Here is a 14435-nt window from a genome sequence, read left to right as displayed (position 1 = left end):
GATGTGATGTATATGAAAATTTTGATGGTGTTGCATTCCACTCCTTAGGATACATTAGCTCTAGGTAGCTATAAAAATTGTAGTTAAAATTGGTATTTTACTCTCTAAGTCAAACGCTTACTCCTGTTTACCTTATTTCTCCAGGCTACAGGAGGATTACTTATTGTGACTAACCTGCTCCTCTTCTTCACAGGTCAATTAGTAATATCTAATGTATTTTGTATAATTTAGTCAAATTTTAGACTCCGCATGTGTTAGGAGTATTTTAATCAATTTGGGACTGTAATATAATATTATATTGAATTTGTAAGAACATTAAATGCATGCATGACTGGATAAGATGAGGGAGCTGAGCTCCTATTGGATTTTATGATATTATGAGTATGTGGAGGGTGAGTTGAGCTCCCCAAATGATTATATATTGTGCTTACAGGTCGGGCAAGTCAAAAACTCTCCGTTGTATGGTCCATGTTATTGCCGGACTCTGTCCAGTTGAATTCTTGAAATTGGGCTTAAAATGGGCCTTAGGATTGGGTTAAGGAATAGTTTGGCTTACTATAGGCCTTAGGGGCTTTAGGCTGGTCTAGGTCATAGGTTGGGTCGTGACAAATGTGGTATCAGAGCTTAGGCTCCAGATTCATAGGGAATATTTGGGAATAGTCTAATAGGAGTCACATGCGGAGAATAGGGTCCACATTCATCTTTGCATTGTCATCTTTGCTTCTAGTTTCTGTTTCATATAATTGTATGTAAATATGAGTCTATAGAGCTATGTAATATGCCGTTTTGAATTTTGTGGGCTAATGCTATTGAATTTCAGGAAAATGCGTAAAAATAGAAGAGCTGCCACTGCACCAGAGCAAGATGTGCCAGACAAGGTGTCAGCACAGGATGAGGCGCCTGCCCTGAGCAGGTGGGGCAGGAGACCTAGAGCTGCTCAAGTAGAAGAGCAGCTGCCACTAGTACAGGAACAATCTTTTGTGGCCCAGGGTCCTATGGACCCAATGGCAGCTACCCTAGACGGATTGCAGAGAACCATCAATATGATGGCACAATATATGGTCCACCCTCCACAATAGCAGCAACCCACCGCACCAAGAGGGGAAGCTTACAAACAAATAATAAATTTTAAGAAGTTGGTGCCTGGTATCTATGATATAACTGATGATACTTACCGATTTTTGGACTCCTGCAAATAGGCAAGGGTGGAACTGCAGTTAACTGACAGGAGATTGGTAGAATGTGTGCAGCATGTATTGGGGCCAATACCAAGGTAGTGGATGACAGACTATGTATTACCTCATATTGAGGGATTATCTTGGACCCAGTTTGTGGAACTATTCGTCAACAGGTTTGTGCCACAAAGCTTCAGAGACCAAAAGCAGTGGGCCTTTGAGGCCTTAAGGCAGAATGGCAGATCCGTAGATGAATATGCTACAGAATTTTTGGAACTGAGTAGGTATGTCCCGACAGTAGTAGCCACAGAAAGTATGAAGATAAAGAGGTTTCTAAAGGGGCTAGACAGGAAGTATGCAAACCTAGCTATGATGTCTGATCAGTCTTTTGATGTGGTAGTTGATCGAGCCCGACATATTAAAATCAGCTATACAGGAGATGACAGTGGAAGGGCAAAGAAGAATAGAGCAGAGGATTCTTCAGGTATTCCCTACACGGGTACCACGGATAGTGGAGGCCAAAGTTGTTATAGAGGAAGAAGTAGAAACAACAAGAAGGGTGATTTTAAACACAGATCTCGAGGATTCAGACCAGGGTATAGATCTAGCAGTGGTCACAGTTTGGGTTATAGCAGTTCTGGGTCTGGTTCAGGATCCTCCTTGGCACCTTGCACGCAGTGTAGAAGAAGACATTCAGGACCTTGTATGATGGGTTCAGGAGTATATTTTCAGTGTGGCTAGCAGGGTCACTTTGCTAAAGAATGTCCCATGTTCAGCGAGCCACAGATGGGGTCACAGGGTTCTGTTGCTAATATTCCTCGTCAATTGTATCCTAGTGCTTCCAGCATGGCAGACAGTCAATTTAGTGGCCAACAGGGCCGAGGACAAGGAGGATGTGGATTTGGAGGCAAGTCAGGAGGTAGAAGTCAACTTCAGGGTTCTGCAATGCAAGGCAGGGGTCGAGCTCGGGTTTTCACCTTGACCCACCAGGATGCTCAGGCTTCCAATGCAGTTGTGGTAGGTACTCTTCTAGTATGTTCCTATGAGGCTCGTGTTTTGATAGATCCGGGTGCTACGCATTCATTTATCTCCCCCATTTTTGCCATGAGATTGGATAGGAGTCCTACAACTTTAGAATGCCCTTGTCTATAGCTACCCTTCTTAGCGACAACATAGATGTGGATATGGTTTTTTCGGGTAGCCCCGTGGTGGTGGATGGAAGAATCCTCCCAGCAGACTTGGTTCCTTTACCGGTAATGGATTTTGATGTAATTTTGGGCATGGATTGGCTGGCAATTCATTATGCCACTTTAGACTGCAGGAACAAAAAGGTGTATTTTCTATACCTGGTGTGAAAGAGTTTAGCTTTGATGGTGACAGAAGCGTGGCTCCATATAACTTGGTGTCAGTAATTAGTGCTAGAAAGATGTTGAAGCGTGAGTGTCAGGGATATTTGGCATTAGTGAGAGATACATCTGTAGAAGGTGTTGATATTGAAAATATTCCTGTTGTCAGACAATTTATGAATATTTTCCTTGAGGAGCTTCCAGGGTTACCACCAAAAAGGGAAATAGAGTTCTGCATTGACATTATGCCGGGTACATATCCCATATCAATGCCGCCTTACAGGATGGCCCCAGCAGAATTGAAGGAACTGAATGAGTAACTACATGAGCTTTTGGACAAGGGTTTTATCCATCTAAGTACCTCCCCCTGGGGTGCTCCTGTTCTATTTGTGAGGAAGAAAGATGGGTCCTTAAGGTTATGTATTGATTATAGACAGCTGAATAAGGTGACTGTGAAGAACAAGTACCTACTTCATCGAATCGATGATCTGTTTGATCAGCTCCAAGGGGCTAGATTCTTTTTCAAAATAGACCTATGATCAAGCTACCATCAGTTGAGGATCAGGAATGAGGATGTGCCCAAGACAGCATTCAGGATAAGATATGGTCATTATGAGTTCTTAGTGATGTCTTTTGGACTCACCAATGCACCAGCGACTTTCACGGACTTGATGAACAGGGTGTTCAGGCTGTTCCTAGACCGTTTTGTCATCATATTCGTAGATGACATTTTGGAATACTCTCGGACCGAGGAAGAATATGTGTGGCATTTAAGGATGGTGTTGCAGACTTTGAGGGAGCACCAGCTATATGCTAAATTTTCAAAATGTGAATTTTAGCTAGAAAGCATCTCATTCTTGGGACACGTGGTTTCTAGTGAAGTTATTCAAGTGGATCCCAAGAAAATTGAGACGATAATTGATTGGCTTCGGCATACAATAGTCACTGAGGTGCGAAGTTTTCTGGGCCTAGCTGGCTACTATAGGCGTTTTATACAGAATTTCTCTAGGATAGCAGCTCCCCTAACTAAGTTAACTTGAAAGAATGTTCCGCTCATTTGGACTGAAGGAGCGGATGCAAGAAAAATTATTAGATTAGAACATTGAATTCAAAAATTTTCTTCTAGGTTATCATGCATCACCAATATTCATTATTTACCTATTGATTTCAATGTTCAATAGCATATTAAAACACTTTTAATATGTATTTGGATCTACATTTGCCATTTAAGATTTTAGAATTAACATATTAATTCATTAGAACCCTAGATTAATTCAAGAACATGTGCACTAATATTTTGATGCACTGTAGATGTGTTTGATACCTTTGGGAAGCACCTAGGACCCCAAATGTTATCCCTCTAAATTGTCCACACCAAGATCACCAATGGTAGCCCCTTGAACGGCTTCTAAAGCCTTACCATCTAATTAGAAAATAGGGATTTGCTTTTAGAGAGGTTGTAGATATATACAGGACACTAGAAACGATTTTTTAGCAATTTTAATTCAAGAGAATATGGGCAATTCTCTTTGAATTGATAAGAGATGAAGAAGAAGAGAGGAAGAAGACTCCAAGGGTGGCGGCACACTTTTGATAAAATCATAATGTTATTCATTCTTTCATAACAACACATTACATAATTAAGTCATCACTTAAAACCCTTGCCACATGTCATCTTCTGATTGGCTCAGAATTTTAATTGACCTAATCACATTAAGCCAAGTGTCAAAACTAGATTTAATCTTGACTTTGATCATCTTACATGATTGGAAGACAAATGACAAGCTTATATGGTGCCATGTGTCATCATCTCATGGTGCCACATGTCACCCTGTGAAATGACCAAATTACACTTGTGTTGTAATTTTGAGTTCTCAACTCAAAATAATTATTTCTCCTTTTCTAATCAATTTATATCAAATATAAATTAATTAATTAATCTCTATTAATTAATTTCTCATAATTAAATTCATATTTAAACACTTTAAATATAAATTTAACTCATGCTATACATCCAATAACCTAGATTTGGTTTCAAGTCATGCTAGGGACTTTGCAATCTAATTGCAAACCAAACCTATGTAATTAATCAATTAAACTCTTTAACTAATTAATTGAATCACATTTAACTTGGTGATTACTTGTGTATGTGTGTGACTCACTAGACTCATCACTAATTAGCAATGAGATGTGATATTAACTCTTAATATCATCAGAATTCTTTCTTACCATAAATGATTTCTCTAAATCATTTTATGCACATCATAGACCATGGTTAACACCTAGCATAGCATGCCATGGCCACCCAATTAGTAATAAGGAATATCCTAAATGAACCTTTTATCATATGTTACAATGCACTAGAATTTCTCTGTTACAAAATCCCAATTCGAGCTGGAGTCATGGTTTATGTCAAACCCCATTTGCTATGAATATTATGTTCTTTTTTAATTCCAGTTCTTGATTAAAAAGATTTTCTTATCAGAAACTCTTTTCTGATTAAATCTATCTGTCATGGTTAGGAACTTGAAACATCAAGAACAATTAAATTAACATAGGATTTTATCCTTATTTACTTAGGGTAACAGATTCCATCTTGATCAATACCTATCTCCATATATAACTAGTAGGAGCCAACACATGCTCATATACCCATACACAATACAAGTATGAAAGCAGTATCAAACTCAAACCACCTATATACAAGATAACTGTGCTATCTCAGGTCTAAAGATTATATGCACTGATATGATTTATGACAATGCATTGATAAGAGTAAACTCCATGTGCTTGTCATAAATGTCACTGGTTCGGCCTACTTATCATGCATAAGTGCCTATCATGTTTGTTATATGGCATGAGACTCACCATTCTATCTTATTTACATCTCATATAAATAACTTGTGAACAAACATGATTACAATCTTTCTGGATAAGTCATGTCCTTATTGTGAAGTATCCTCGATTGTGAACCAATTTATGAAACTTTGTGCTAGAAATACTGTCACTCATATTCTTAACAACTTAAGAATAGAATTTCTAACAAAATATCAATGGACCTTTTCTATTACACATAAATATATTATGTAAACGGAAAAGTGAAAATGCCTTTTTTATTAATAAAATATGTACAAGATACGTACTTAATGACATGCTCTAGGATATACTACTAACATGGACAAATGATTGTGAGGAAAGCTTCCAAAAGCTTAAGGAATGTCTAACTACAGCCCCTATGTTGACATTACCGATGAGTGGTGAAGGATATACCGTGTACTGTGATGCCTCCAAAGTTGGCTTAGGGTGTGTTTTGATGCAGCATGGAAAAGTAATGGCTTATGCTTCAAGACAGCTAAAGAGGCATGAGCAGAACTATCCTAACCATGATTTAGAAATGGCAATTGTAGTCTTTGCACTAAAAATCTGGAGAAACTACCTGTATGGTGAAGTGTGCAAAATATACACCGACCACAAGAGTTTGAAGTACATCTTCCAACAGAGGGATTTAAACTTAAGGCAGAGGAGATGGATGGAGCTTCTGAATGACTATGATTGTACCATCCAGTATCATCCTGGGAAGGCCAATGTAGTAGCAGATGCTCTGAGTAAAAAATCTTCTGGTAGCTTGGTGCACATATCAGCGGTGAAGAGACCATTGATTCAGGAAGTACATGAGTTGATGGATCAAGGTATGATCTTAGATATTTCAGATGAGGGGGTATTATTGGCCCATTTTTCAATGAGACCAGACCTGCGAGACAGAATCAGAATTTCGCAGTACATGGACCCGCAATTGATGAAGATTATAGAAAGAGTACAGCAGGGTGAAGGTTGTGAATTTGGATTTGCCAATAATGGTGCTCTTATGCAAGGTTCCAGGATATGTGTGCCCGACGTGGACAATCTTAGGAATGAAATCATGTAAAAGGCACACTATACAATGTACAATATCCACCCAGGCTCCACCAAGATGTACTATGATGTGAAAGATAGCTACTGGTGGAATGGCATGAAGAGAGACATAGCAGATTTTGTGTCCAAAGTGCTTGACTTCTCAGAAAGTGAAGTTTGAACACCAGAGGCCATCAGGGAAACTGCAAGAGCTCCCTATCCCGGAATGGAAGTGGAAAATGATCACGATGGATTTTGTAACTAGGTTGCCTTGTACCACGCAGAGATATGATTCGATATGGGTAATTGTAGATTATTTGACTAAATCAGCTCATTTCTTGCATGTGAGAATCACCTATTCTGTTGCACAGTACGTCGGGCTCTATATTCGAGAAATAGTCAGATTGCATGGACTTTCTGCTTCCATTGCATCTGACAGAGGGCCCCAGTTCACTTCTCAATTTTAGAGGAAGCTGCAAGAGGCATTTGGCACACAATTAAACTTTAGTACTACTTTCCACCCTCAGACAGACGGACAGTTCGAAAGGACAATTCAGACACTGAAAGACATGCTTCGTATGTGTGTTCTAGATTTTGGAGGTTAGTGAGATGATTAGCTACCCTTGGTGGAGTTTGTCTATAACAACAGTTATCATTCCAGTATCGGGATGGCACCCTATGAGGCGCTGTATGGCAGAAAGTGTAGGTCTCCTCTGTGTTGGACGGAAATGGGAGAAGCAAAGGTGCATGATGTAGACCTAGTGCAGTACACTTCAGATATGGTTCGTTTAATCAAGGAACAATTGAATATGGCTTTCAGCAGGCAAAAGAGTTATGCAGATCCCAGACGGAGGAATGTAGAGTTTGCAGTAGGCAATTACGTATTCTTGAAGGTTTCTCAGATGAAGGGAGTTATGAGATTTAGAAAGAAGGGCAAGTTGACACCTCGGTATATTGGACCTTTTGAAGTTACTGACAGAGTCTGAGTAGTTGCCTATCGGTTGGAGTTACCATCCAGCCTTTCTCATGTTTACCCGATGTTTCACATCTCCATACTTAGGAAATACATACCTGATCCTTCTCATATGCTGCAACCGGATACAGTAGAGTTGAATGAAAACTTGACGTTTGAGGAGCAGCCAGTAGCCATAGTGGACTACCAAGTGAGGCAGCTAAGATCGAAACAGATCCCTATGGTTAAGATATTGTGGAGGAGCCAATCAGTAGAAGAATGCACCAAAGAGTCAGAGAGAGACATGCGTAGCAAGTACCCTTATTTGTTCAATATGTAATTCTGTTCTTTTATTCTGCCTTGTATAAAAATTTGAGGACGAATTATCTACAAGGGGGGAAGAATGTAACACCGTTAATTTTTAAATTTATTATTTTATAGGTAAATATTAAATTTTATTTTATTTAAATTTTGGAAAATTATTTGAAATTTTTTAAATTTTAGAAATCGGATTCGATTTTTCGAAAATGTGAAACTTTGATATTTTTAAAAATTAATTTAAAGACCACGTGGCAAAACTAAAAATATATTTAGACTCTATGAATTTTTCTGAGTTTTTTGAAAATTTTTTGAAATTTTTTAGCCTCATTTTTAGTCCCAAGGCAAGAGTAAAAATTTAATTTTGGGTATACTGAATCGAACCAGATCGGGTCGGATCAGCCGAATCGAACCGGCCCTTTTCCTTTTTCTTTCCTTCTCCCTCGCGTGTCCCGACTCCCTCTCTTCCCTTTCCTTTTTCTCTCTCCTCTCTCTTCCCCACTGTCGGCCACCGCCACCCAGCCCTTCCTCTCACGCCAGTGACCACTTTGGTACCCTTCCCCTTGTCGGCCGCCGCCTAGAATCCCTGGAAAATCGCGCCAAACTCCTCTCCTGCGCGCAGGATTTTCTAGGCCTATTTCGGCCGATTCAGCCACCAATTGGATCTGGTCTTGTCCCAAAACCCATCTACACCTCGATAGCTTTCCATAGACACTAAGAACACCAAAATTCATTGAGCGGTTTGTCCAATTTTTGTCTAGGAAGTTTTAGCTTATTTCAATTTTTGGGCAAGATTTCTCGTAAACCGTGAACCCCATGAAAAATTCGAGAGTACTGGAGTGCTCCCCTCGGCGAGAGCTTTGTGGCAATACTTATTTCAAATTTTTCCAACACCATTTTTCGGTGGGTCCCACCAAATTTCGCAGTGTTTTTTCGATCACTAAATGAGCTTAATAAATTTCGTAAAAATTATGTAGTAACCCCCATATTGTGAGCTTTGCGTAGGTACCTTCAATTTATGAAAATTCAATAGTTGCTCGGTTTGCAATTTCAGGCCTGGCAGACAGGCTACCGAAAAAGTTTCAGAATTGGGTCGAAAGGCTACCCCATTGTTTTCAAATGTTTCGGACGTGTTCCCAAGGTCGGAATTAGTATAGGTAAACCTGAACCTTACTTTTTCTTAATTATCTAGTGCTTGACTATGATTAAAAATCTATAAAATATTCGTGGTAGGTTAAAAAATTATAATTCCTTTTGCATTAGCTTAATAATATTGCTAAGGATCGCGGGGCAAAATTTTAGAATTTTTAGAGCTCATTTGGGTAGTTTTTGCAAGAGGATTAATTATAGGGACTAGATTGTAATTTTTTAAATTATGGCTGTTGACTGTTTGGATGGGCCTAGGACGGGCCATGTGATGTGATTGAATGTGATGTGATGTGATGTGTGACTTGTGGATATAGAAGTGTATTTTGAACCCTTTTGCAGGTTGGATAGGTCCTAGGTATAGGGGAGACTCTACCAGATTTTCGACACGACTTAGGGTGTCTTTGGTCTTTTTTAAATTTGTATTGAGTCAAATATATTAAATAATTGCAATGAAATTGTCAGGTGAGCTGGGACAGCCTTCCTCCTCCGCTCAGTTGCCGCAGTGGCCTCGGTTCAAGTCTGTGAGTAAAATATTAATTTTAATTATAATTTCAATATTATTATATGTTCAAGCATGCCCATGCATCACTTATAAATATGTATCTATGTAGTTAAACCCTAAGCACGTTTTATATTGCATTCTTAATCGATGAAGTGCCATGGATGTTGTTGATGGTAATTTGGAGCAGTGTGCTTGCGTTGGCGTGCATGTGGTGTGTAGTATTAAATATGAATAGGACGAGTAGACACGGCTTGAGAGACACTCGCTGGGACCCAGTCCTTTTATGGATAAGTCGGGGTAGGTACGGCTCAAGATGATCTCGCTGGCTCTCACATTTGGTTCATCAAGCGAAAGTCCTGCTTGAGATACACTCGCTGGCAGAGGTTGGATTAAGAGAGCTGTATAGGGGATCAACTCTCATATATGTACTGTTTGAACATTATTGGATGTGTGAGTGCTCCAAATTACCTTTTTACTGTTATGATGTGATGTGTATGAAAATTTTGATGGTATTGCATTCCACTCCTTAAGATGCATTAGCTGTAGGTAGCTATATTGTAGTTAAAATTAGTATTTTACTCTCTGAGTCAAACACTCACTCCTGTTCACCTTATTTTTTCAGGCTACAGGAGGATTACTTGTTGTGACTAACCTGCTCCTCTTCTTCACAAGTCAATTAGTAATATCTAATGTATTTTGTATAATTTAGCTAAATTTTAGATTCCGCATGTATTAGGAGTATTTTAATCAATTTGGGACTGTAATATAATATTATGTTGAATTTGTAAGAGCATTAAATGCATGCATGACTGTATTAGATGAGGGAGCTGAGCTCCCATTGGATTTTATGATATTATGAGTATGTGGAGGGTGAGCTGAGCTCCACAAATGATTATATATTGTGCTTACAGGTCGGGCGAGTCAAAAACTCTTTGTTGTATGGTCCATGTTATGGCCGAACTCTGTCCGATTGAATTCTTGAGGATTGGGTTAAGGAATAGTGAGGCTTACTACAGACCTCGGGGGCTTTAGGCTGGCTCAGGTCCTAGTGCCGGTTCAGCTCATAGGTTGGGTCATGACAGTTTATTTCATAGAAAATAAAATTCTCATAAAGTGATTCATTTAAATCAAATAAAACTTCATTTAAAAAAAATTACAAGTTTCAAAAAATACAGCCAAAAAGCTAGAGATAAGATGCTGAATCGAGAGTAGGAGAGAAAGGGTAAGAAAGAGATTAGGATCATGGTAAAGTTTTAACAATAATTACTTTTATTTATTTAATTTTGATTAAATTTAAAATTTTATAATTTCAAAAATAACTTTAATATTAAATTAATTAAAATTCATTACCACAATTATGGATATTTTAATATTACATATTTATATATAATAAATTTATTATTAAATCTTTAAAGTATCTTAGTTACTAAATAAGCTCAAATTTCGCCATGAATGAGTTAATCACTCCCAATGCTTTTATTTACGAAAAATTTTTATTTAGATGCAGTTTATTATATATATAAGTTATGTATTTAATGAGTAAGCTCTATCATATATCTTATATTTTGAATTCATGATAAATTGAATATAATTAAGAAAAAATCTTTATGTATACTAGAGAGTCAAATTATCTTAAATTAAAGAAATAAGGAAAAATTCTGAAAAAAAAAAAAAACTACTGCAAGGATAGAAATAAACATGAATCAAAAGAGCACAAGTAGTCTCATTCTTTATTACGTAATTGGAAACAAAGTAGGCAATATTATAATGGAAGAGCTCAGAAATCTCAAAATCAAATTAATGTGGGGTCAATGGTGTATTATCGATTATCACAAATTAATGTGGGACTTTTACCCAATCCTTTTTAAGAAAGTAAAACCATTTCAACTGTGGCCTGCCAATTGGTCAACTATTTTAGGCTTTTAATACATTTTGTTTTATTTAATTATTGTTGTTATTATTATTATTATTTAAAAATAAATTAATTATAAAAAAAAATTAATGTAGATGTAAAAAGATAATATTATCCTCATAATTAAATCAAATTTACGTACTCTTTTCTTTTTACCTTCATTCTCTATTTTTGTGTCTCTCTCTTTCTTTCCCTATCGTCTTTCCTCATTTTTATTTTTATCAAAAAGAGACGTCAATGATTGTGGAAGGTGTGATGGTTAACAATGATGAAAAAGGGACAGAGAGAGTGGGGGAGATAAGAGCTGGTGATCGAGGAGAATAATAAATGATAGATGGAGGAATAGTGGGATAGTATAATAATATTTCTTACAAAAATTGTGAATGGATCCATATAAATTTATGTGAAGTTATATATATATATGTATTAGGGATACTGAATAATTATTTAGTAAAATTAAGGATAATATAAAAATAATAAAAATATATCTATTATTAGATTTATTTGACTAATAAAATATGCTAAAAATATTGGATGAATGAACTATTAATTAATTGATAAAATTAAAATTTAAGGATATATTTTTTAAAATAAAAGAGTACCTCTAAATAATGAATAAAGAGAAATTTTTATTAAAAAAAATTACATGATGTGCTATTTTTATTTTCATTCTCAATAATTTAATGATTATATTATAACGTAAAAAAAAAAAATAAATATCTCTCATTTACAATTTTAATATCTTAAAATTTTGTTCACATATATTTATTTCAAGAATTTGGCCGTATTAAAATTAGTTAAAAAAAAAAAAAGACTTAGCCGTGTCATTCTCTAAATTCTTTCCCTCCTTTCCTAAGTTTTTTTCTTTAATCTTTCTCAATAATATCTAAATTTATATCACTTTAGTATGTGCATGTGTTTGTTTTTAATCTGTTTTTATTGATAAATTTAAGTTTTATTGATTTTTTGGAGGATTTGATGTCTCGTTTCCTTTGAGAATTTTATATTTTTTTATTTGTGAGAATTTATTATTTCCTCAATTATGAGATTTGTCTTTTTTTTTATATATATGGTTTAGTGTTTTTGTTATGCATTACAGAAATATGTAAACTATAAATAAATAAAGTAAACATATAAAAAAAAATATTTATATGGGGTATGCTATAATTCACTATAATTAAATAATAAATCATCATTATAAAATCAAACCATAATATCAACATTCCAATTACATCCAAGAGAACCCATATTTTATAATTGCTTATAGTAAATACATTAGTTAGTTCTCTCAGTCTCCTCTAAATATAATCCAATATATTTATTACTATAATCACTACACCACAGAGGGTAAGTAAGAGCTTTCTCATCAATGGACAAAGCCACTCTTCACGAGCAAAACCATTACCTACTAGGCAAAGCCACTCCTTATAAGTAAAGTCATTTTCCATGGACTAAACAACTCCCTATGGGTAAAACCAAATAAATTTTTTATAATTCTCCTATTTATAGTGTTGATTCCCTTAATCATAATCTAATTAATAGTCTCACTCAATTTATGAATAATACTAAAATCTAAAATAAGAGTTCTACTTATATAAGAAAAGTTCTCCCTCTAAATCCCATTAAGATTTTGAGTTGTAATTCTAATAGTTTTATTTTGTTATTAGGGTAAGAGTATAACGGTAGGAAGAACAATCTTTTAGGTTGATTGTTTTCAGATTTAGCTTGTAAAAAAACAATGATAGATTACCACAAAATAAAGTGTGCTTCTTACCAAATAATTAAATCAAATACTCTATCAACGCAATTAAATTCTTTACATTAAGGTAATTACTATTATATTTTATATAAGTGATTTACATATTTAATTTTCAACACATTTATCAACCTAAATTTTTTAATTATAATATGAAAGCTAAATTTTAATTTTTTAATTATTGCTCAAACTATAGGAAAATTAAACTCATGAGCCAGACTATGAAGTTGTGGGAGAGAGTTGTGGGAGAGAGTTGTGGAACATCGACTACGTCATGATACTTCTATCTCTCCCAATCAATTTGGCTTAATGCCTGGTCGTTCAACTATGAAAGCGATCTTTCTCATTAGAAGCTTGATGGAGAAATATAGAGATGTGAGGAAAAATTTACCCATGGTTTTTATCAATTTGGAGAAAGCTTATGATAGTGTGCCAAGAGATATCTTATGGAGAGTGCTATAATAAAATGGGTATCTATTAGGTACATACAAGTGTTGAAAGACACGTATGAAGGAGCAACTACTATTGTGCGCACAGTGGGAGGGGACACCGGAGATTTTCCTATCTCAGTTGGATTACACCAACGTTCAGCTGTAAGCTCTTACCTTTTCACATTAGTTTTAGATGAATTAATGAAATATATACAAGAGAATATCTCTTGGTGAATGATGTTTGCGGATGATATAGTTCTGATAGATGAGATGCAAGAAGGAGTCAATAGAAAGCTAGAGCTTTGGAGAATTACTCTAGAGTCAAAGAGCTTTAAGTTAAGTAGAACGAAGACAAAATACATGCATTGCAAGTTCAGTAAATGCCGAACTGGTGATAGGGAAGAAGTTAGTTTGGATGGAGTGATACTGTCCCAAAGTAATCACTTTAAATATCTCGCCTTAGTCCTTCAAGTAGATGGAGGATGTGAGGAGGATGTTAGTCATAGGATTAAAGCCGGATGGTTGAAGTAGAGACGTACCATAGGAGTTTTATGTGATCGCAAGATTCCCAATAAGTTGAAAAGAAAATTTTACCGTACAGCCATACGACTGGCCATATTATATGGTAGTGAGTGTTGGGCACTGAAGGAGTCGCACGTGTCTAAGATAAGAGTTACGGATATGAGAATGTTAAGGTGGATGAGTGACCATACTAGACTAGATAAAGTTCATAACGAGAGTATTAGAGAAAAGGTAGGAGTGGTACCAATTGAGGATAAGTTGAGAGAAGGGAGATCGAGGTGGTTTTGTCATGTGAAGCGTAAACATACAGAGACTCTAGTTAGACAAGTAGAGCACATTAAGGTAGATGATAGAAAGAAAAGAAGGGATAGACCTAAACTGACTTGGAGGAGAGTAGTACAATATGACCTAGAAGTATTACACATTTCTGAAGATTTAACCCAAAATCGTTTAGAGTGGAGAAAAAGAATATAAATAGCTA

Source organism: Hevea brasiliensis, chromosome 5 (assembly GCF_030052815.1).
Source record: "Hevea brasiliensis isolate MT/VB/25A 57/8 chromosome 5, ASM3005281v1, whole genome shotgun sequence".
NCBI lineage: Eukaryota > Viridiplantae > Streptophyta > Magnoliopsida > Malpighiales > Euphorbiaceae > Hevea > Hevea brasiliensis.
The sequence above is the reverse complement of the archived record's forward strand: the minus strand, read 5'-3'. Positions refer to the sequence as shown.